Raw genomic sequence first — 7,429 nt, forward strand, 5'->3', positions numbered from 1 at the left:
CTTCCCGTCGCTTTGGATTCACTTCTCCGCCAGTCCTACCTTTCAGAAAGTGGTTGATTTTCTGTTTCTAGAGTTGCTGTTCTTCTTCTCTTCGATCTCCCGTTGGATTTGTAGGTGTTTGCAATCTTTAGATAAGCTATCTAGCTGATCTCCCGCTACCTGAAGTAGTCTCAGCCTGCTACTTCTCCGCCATCTTGACTCCTCTCCTCTTGAAGTGAATATCTTGTAGGAAACACATGCATGGATATTGATTTTTTTTAATCCATTTAGCTACCCTTAGTCTTTTGATCAGAGAATTTAGTTCATTTATATTTAATGTAATTATTGATGGATATAACTTATAGCCATTTTGTTAATTTTCTTCTGGTTGTTTTGTAGTTCATCTGTTTTTTGTTTTTGTTGTTGGTTTTGGTTTTTTTGGTTTCTCTTTCATAGTTTGTTGATTTTTTGAGTGGTAAGCTTGGAATTTTATCATTATCTTTTGAGATTCTATGAGTTGTTTTCTAGGTGGTTCACATATGACAGTCTATTTTAAGTTGGTAATAACCTAACTATGAAACTATGAAAACATTCTAAAGCTCTCATTTTATGTTTTTGATGTTATATTTTACATCTTTTAATGTTATGTATGCCTTAACTAATTATAATAATTACTTTCACTATTCTCTTTTAATCTTCATACTAAATTTATAATTGATTAATCCACTACATTTATCACATATTTACCTTTATCAATGAGATTTATATTTCTATGTTTCCTTTATACTAATTAGCACTCTTTCTTTTGAGTTTTAAGAAGTATTTTAACATTTCTTGTAAATGTTAGGCTGGCTTGAAGGTGATCAATTCTTTTAACTTCTTTCTTTCCTTCTTTCTTTTGTTTTTTTTTTTTCTTTCTAAGTTTTTATTTTAAAGCCAGTTAGTTAATATGCAGTGTTATATTAGTTTCAAGTGCACAATACAGAGATTCAACAATTCCATACATCACATGGTGCTCATCACAGCTGCACTCCTTAATCCCCATCACCTATTTAACTCATCCTCTCATACTCCTCCCCTCTGATAACTATCATTTTGTTCTCTATAGTTTAAAGTCTGTTTCTTGATTTATTTCTCTCTTCTGTTTTCCATTTGCTCATCTGTTTTGTTTCTTAAGTTCAACACAGGAATGAAATCCTATGGTATTGGTCTTTCTCTGAATGTCTTATTTCACTTAGCATTATACTTTCTTGCTCCATTAGCAAGATTTCATTCTTTTTTATGACTGAATACTATTCCAGCGCACTCGCACGCGTGTGTGTGTTTGCATGGCGTGTGTGTGTGTGCACACGCATGTGTGTGTGTGTGTGTGTGTGTGTGTGTGTGTTGAGATCACTTCTTTTTAATCCATTCATCAACTGATGGACACCTAGTCTGCTTCCATATCTTGGTGATTCTAAATAAGGCTACTGTAAACAAGCATCAGGTACATGCATCCCTTTGAATTAGGGTTTTTATAATCTTTGACTAACTACCTAGTAATGCAATTGCTGGATCACAATGTAGTTCTATTTTTAGGAATAATAACTTTTTGAGGAATAATAACTTTTTGAGGAACCTCCATGCTGTTTTCCACAGTTGCTGCACCAGTTTGCATTCCCACCAACAGTACAAGAGGGTTTCTTTTCTCCACACTCTCGCCAACACTTGTTGTTTCTTGTGTTTTTTATTTTAGCCATTCTGACAGGTGTGGGGTGATATCTCCTTGTGTTTTTGATTTGCATTTCCCTGATGGTTGCATTTGCATTTGTATTTTGAATTGCATTTCCCTCTTTTTCCCTGATGAGAAGATGATAAACATCCTCTCATTTTTTGGTCATCTGTATGCCTTCTTTGAAGAAACATCTGTTTGTATCTTCTGACCATTTTTTAAATTTGATTATTTGAGGGTTTTTTTGGGGGGGGTATTGAGTTTTATAAGTTCTTTATGTATTTTGGCTACTAACCTTTTATTGGATATGTCATTTGCAAATATCTTCTCCCATTCCTTAGGTTGTCTTTTAGTTTTGTTGATTATTTCCTCTGCTGTGCAGAAGCTTTTTATTTTAATGAAGTCTCAATAGTTTATTTTTGCTTTTGTTTCCCTTCCTCAGGAGAAATATCTAGAAAGTTTCTATGGCTGATGTCAAAGAACTTACTGCCTGTGTTCTCCTCTAGCATATTTATGGTTTCAGGTCTCATATTTAGGTCTTTAATCCATTTTGAATTTATTTTCATGTATGGTGTAAGAAAGTGGTCCGTTTTCATTCTTTTGCATGTTGCTGTTCAGTTTTCCCAACACCATTTGTTGAAGAGAATTTCCCCATTAGATATTCTTTCCTGCTTTAAGATTAATTGACCATACAGTTGTGGGTTTATTTCTGGGTTTTCTATTCAGTCTTATTAATCTATGGTTTATTTTTGTGCCAGTACTGTTTTGATCACTTCAGCTTTGTAATATAACTTGAAGTCTAGAATTGTGATGCCTCCAGCTTTGTTTTTCTTTTTCAAGATTGCTGTGGCTATTCAGGGTCTTTCTGGTTCCATACAGATTTTAGGATTTTTTGTTCTAGCTCTCTGAAAATGCTGGTGGTATTTTGATAGAGATTGCCCTGAATATGTAGATTGCTTTGGGCAGTATAGACATTTTAACAATATTTATTCTTCCAATTCATGCACATGGAATTTCTTTCCATTTCTATGTGTCATCTTCAATTTCTTTCTTTAGTGTTTTATAGTTTTTAGAGTAAAGGTCCTTTACCTCTTTGGTTAGGTTCATTCTTAGGTATCTTATTATTTGGGGTGTAATTATGAATGGGATTGATTCTTTAATTTCTCTTTCTCTTCCTGCATTATTGGTGTAGAGAAATGCAACAGATTTCTGTACATTGATTTTGTATCCAATGACTTTACCGAATTCGTTTATCAGTTCTAGAAGTTTTTTGGTGGAGTCTTTATGATTTTCTGTATGTAGTATCATATCATCTGCAAATAGTGAAAGTTTTATTTCTTCCTTACCAACTTGGATGACTCTTATTTATTTTTGTTGTCTGACTGCTATAGCTAGGACTTCCAGACTATTTTGAACACAAGTAGTAAGAATGGACATCCCTGTCTTGTTCATGACTGTAAAGGAAAAGCCCTCTTCCTCCATCCCCCCCATCCCTGCCCCCCCATTGAGGATGATATTAGCTGTGGATTCTTCACAGATGGCTGTTATTATGTTGTGGTGTATTCCCTCTAAACCTTCTTTGTTGAGGGTTTTTTATCATGACTAGTTGTTGCACTTTGTCAAATGCTTTTTCTGCATCTACTGGAAGAATCATATTGTTCTTATATTGCCTTTTACTAATGTGCTGTATCATGTTGATTGATTTTTGAATGTTGAACCACTTTTGAACCCAGAACTAAATCCCATTTGATTGTGGTGAATGATTTCTTTAATATATGGTTGGACTTGTTTTGCTAGTATTTTATTGAGAATTTTTGCATCCAAGTTCATTAAAGATATTGGCTTGTAATTCCTTGTTTTAGAGGATTCTTTATCTGGTTTTGGTATCAGGGTCATGATGGCTTCATAGAATGAATTTGGAAGTTTTCCTTCCTTTTCTATTTTTTGGAGTAGTTTGAGAAGAATAGGTATTAAAACTTTTTTAAATGTTTGGTAGAGTCTCCTGTGAAGCTATCTGGCCCTTGACTTCTGTTTCTTTTTGTTTGTTTGTTTGTTTTGATAACTTTTTTATTGCTGATTCTATTTCTTTACTGGTTATTGGTCTGTTCATCTGTTCAAGTTTTCTATTTCTTTCTCTTTCAGACTTGGTAGTTTATGTTTCTAGACATTTAACTCTTTCTTCCAGGTTGTCCAATTTGTTGGCATATAGTTTTGCATTATATTCTCTTGTAGTTGTATTTCTGTGGTGTTGGTTGTTATTTCTCCTCTATCATTTGTGATTTTATTTATTTGAGTCCTTTCTCTTTTCTTCTTGATAAGTCTGGTTAGAAGTTTATCAGTTTTTTTTTTCTCAATAACTTTGGTTTGAATGGGTCTCAAAATTCTGTGACAGATTTTTGTTCAAGTTGTTTCCATTAAAAAGTACTGATTTTAAAATCTAATAACTTGGGGCACCTGGGTGGCTCAGTGGGTTAAAGCCTCTACCTTCGGCTGAGGTCATGGTCCCGGGGTCCTGGGATCGAGCCCCGCATCAGGCTCCCTGCAGGGAGCCTGCTTCCTCCTCTCTCTCTCTCTCTGCCTGCCTCTCTGCCTATTTGTAATCTGTCTGTCAAACAAATAAATAAAATTAAAAAAAAATTTTAAATCTAATAACTTAAACTGCCACACATACAAGAAAAATGCTTCACAAAACACTCCCCTTTCCTTCTGAATGTTTTACAATGCTTTTTTGTCATTAACCAGTCTTTTACTATTAAACTTAAATGGCCAGTTGAGACAAACTCTTCTTCCACTGATGATTAAAACTGAGGTGGCAGGTTTTGGGTATAATATTCATTTAGCCTTCCAAGCTTTCTGGGCAGACTTAGAGACCTTGCCAGTTCCAACTGCCTTTTTGTCCACTGCTTTGATGACATGCACACAAATTGTCTCATGTAATGAACAGCAAAATGGCTTAGAGGAGGTTAGTGAAAGAAGCTCTAAACACACATAGGCTTCTCAGGAACCATATCAACAATGGCAGCATCACCAGATTTCCAGAACTTGGGGCAAGAGCATCTCCCAGTTTTTTTCTACAATGACAAATCAGTCTTCTCCTTCAGCTTAGCAAACTTGCAAGCAGTGTGAACTGTGTGACAGTCCAGCACAGGGGCATATCCAGCACTGATTTGGCTTGAATGGTTCAGGATGATCCCCTGAGCCATGAATCCAGCTGCTTCAATTGCTGGGTTACTTTTGCTGTCACCAGCTACATTGCAATAATGAACATCTTTGACAGGTATATTGTTGACATTGAAGCCCACACTTTCCCCAGGAAAAGCCTCACTCAGTGCCTCATTGCGCATTTGAATAGACTTCAGTTTTAACATTGGAGCAAAAGTAACCATTATGCTGGGTTTAAGAACACCTGGCTCCACGTGGCCCAGAGGGACAGTATTAATACCACTACTTTTTTAGACATCCTGGAGGAACAGACACAAAGCTTTGTCAGTTAGATGAGCAGGGCTTCAAGCAGTGTGGTTCCACTGGCATTGCCATCTTTATAGGTAACTTTCCATCCCTTGAACCAAGGTATGTTTGCACTTGACTCCAGTATGTTGCTGCCATTCCAACCAGAAATTGACCCAAATGCTACAGTGTCAGGGTTGTAGCCAACTTTCTTAAAGTAGGTGCTAATTTCCTTAATGGTTTCTCATGTCTCTTCAGGCTATAGGGTGAGTCAGAGGAATCTATTTTGTTAGCACCAACAATTAGTTTTTTCACACCCAATATGTAAGCCAGAGAGACATGCTTAAGGCTCTGCCCATTCTTGGAGATACCTGCTTCAAATTTACCAACACCAGCAGTAACAATCAGCACAGAATAGTCCACCTGAGATGTGCCTGTAATCATGTTTTTGATGAAATCTTTGTGTCTTGGTTCATCAATGATGGTCACATACTTGCTGGTCTCAAATTTCTACAGGGTGATATCAATGCTGACATCACGTTCATGTTCAGCTTTCAGTTTATCCAAGACCCAGGCATATTTAAAGGAAACCTTTCCTATCTCAGCAGCCTCTTTCTAAAAATTTTCAACAATTCTTTTGGTGATCCTACTACATTTGTAGATCAGATGACTAGCAGTGATAGATTTGCCTGAATCTATGTGTCCAATGATGACAAATTTTTTTTTAAGATTTTATTTACTTATTTGACAGACAGAGATCACAAGTGGGCAGAGAGGTCACAAGTGGGCAGAGAGGCAGGCAGAGAAAGACAGGGGGAGGTAGGCTCCCTGCTGAGAAGAGAGCCCGATGCCAAAGGCAGAGGCTTTAACCTACTGAGCCACCCAGGCACCCCAATGATAACAATGTTAATGTGAGTCTTTTCCTTTCCCATTTTGGTTTACGTTTAGCAATGGTTTTTAAGACAACTGTGTTTGGGCAACAAACCTATTGCATAAAAGAGATGATTACCAATTTTATTATTTTTTTCAAAGAACTAGTTCCTGGTTTCATTGATATGTTCCATTGTTTCTTTAGTTTCTATATTGTTCATTTCTGCTCTAATCTTTATTGTTTCCTTTCTTCTGCTGGCTTTAGGCTTTGTTCATAGTTCTTTTTCTAGCTTCTTTAGATGCAAAGTTAGATTGTTTATTTGAGATTTCTCTTGCTTCTTGAGGTAGGCCTGTATTGCTATATACTTCCCTCTAGGTCTGCTTTTGCTATATCTCAAAGGTTTTGCACTATTGTGTTTTCATTGTAATTTGTGTCCATGTATTCTAGTTTCATAGCATTGTGGCCAGAAAAGTGCATGGTATGGTAAGATTTCAATCTTTTTGCATTTGTTGAGAACTAACTTGTGATCTATTCTGGAGAATTTCCCTTGTACACTTGAAAAGAATGTGTATAATCCTGTTTTAGGGTGGAATCTTCTGAATATATCTGTTACATATTCATCTGGTCCAGGGTTTCATTCAGAGCCATTGTTTCTTTGTATATTTTCTGTTTAGATGATCTGTCCATTGATATAAGTGGGATGTTAAAGTCCTCTACTATTATTGTATTATTATCAATCTGTTCCTTTATGTTTGTTATGGTTTTATATATTTGGGTGCTCCCATGTTGGGAGCATAAATATTTACAATTGTTACATCTTTTTATTGGATTGTCCCCTTTATTATGATATAGTGCCCTTCTTTGTCTCTTGTTATAGTCTTTGCTTTAAAGTCTATTTTGCTACCCTGGCATTTTTTGACATTCATTTGCATGGTAGATTTTTCTCCATCGCTTTACTTAGAATTTTCAGGTGTCCTTAGGTCTAAAATGAGTCTCTCATAGGCAGCATATAGATGAGTCTTCATTTTTTAAAAAATCTATTCTACCATCCTGTCATTTGATTGGAGTGTTTAATCCATTTACACTCAAAGTAATTATTGATGGATATATATTCATTGACATTTTATTATTTATTTTGCAGTTGTTTCTAAAGATTTCTCTCTGATCCTTTCTTGTCTTTCTCTCTTCCATGGCTTGCTTAAATTTTTAAGTTATATCTTTGGATTTCTTTCTTTCTATTCTTTGCATATTTATTAGTGGTTTTTGATATATGGTTACCATTAAGTTTTTTTTTTATTTTATTTTTTATAAACATATATTTTTATCCCCAGGGGTACAGGTCTGTGAATCGCCAGGTTTACACACTTCACAGCACTCATCATAGCACATACCCTCCCCAATGTCCATAATCCCACCCCCCC

The 7,429-nt window shown here is 35.7% G+C and overlaps 1 pseudogene; it reads right to left on the bottom strand.

The window, feature by feature from the left end:
- Positions 1-4,522: 4,522 nt before the first annotated feature.
- LOC111156752 lies at positions 4,523-6,069 on the bottom strand (annotated as a pseudogene).
- Between the last annotated feature and the right edge of the window lie 1,360 nt (positions 6,070-7,429).

Source organism: Enhydra lutris, unplaced genomic scaffold, assembly GCF_002288905.1.
Source record: "Enhydra lutris kenyoni isolate GAN:26980312 unplaced genomic scaffold, ASM228890v2 scaffoldscaffold48, whole genome shotgun sequence".
Classification (NCBI taxonomy): domain Eukaryota; kingdom Metazoa; phylum Chordata; class Mammalia; order Carnivora; family Mustelidae; genus Enhydra; species Enhydra lutris.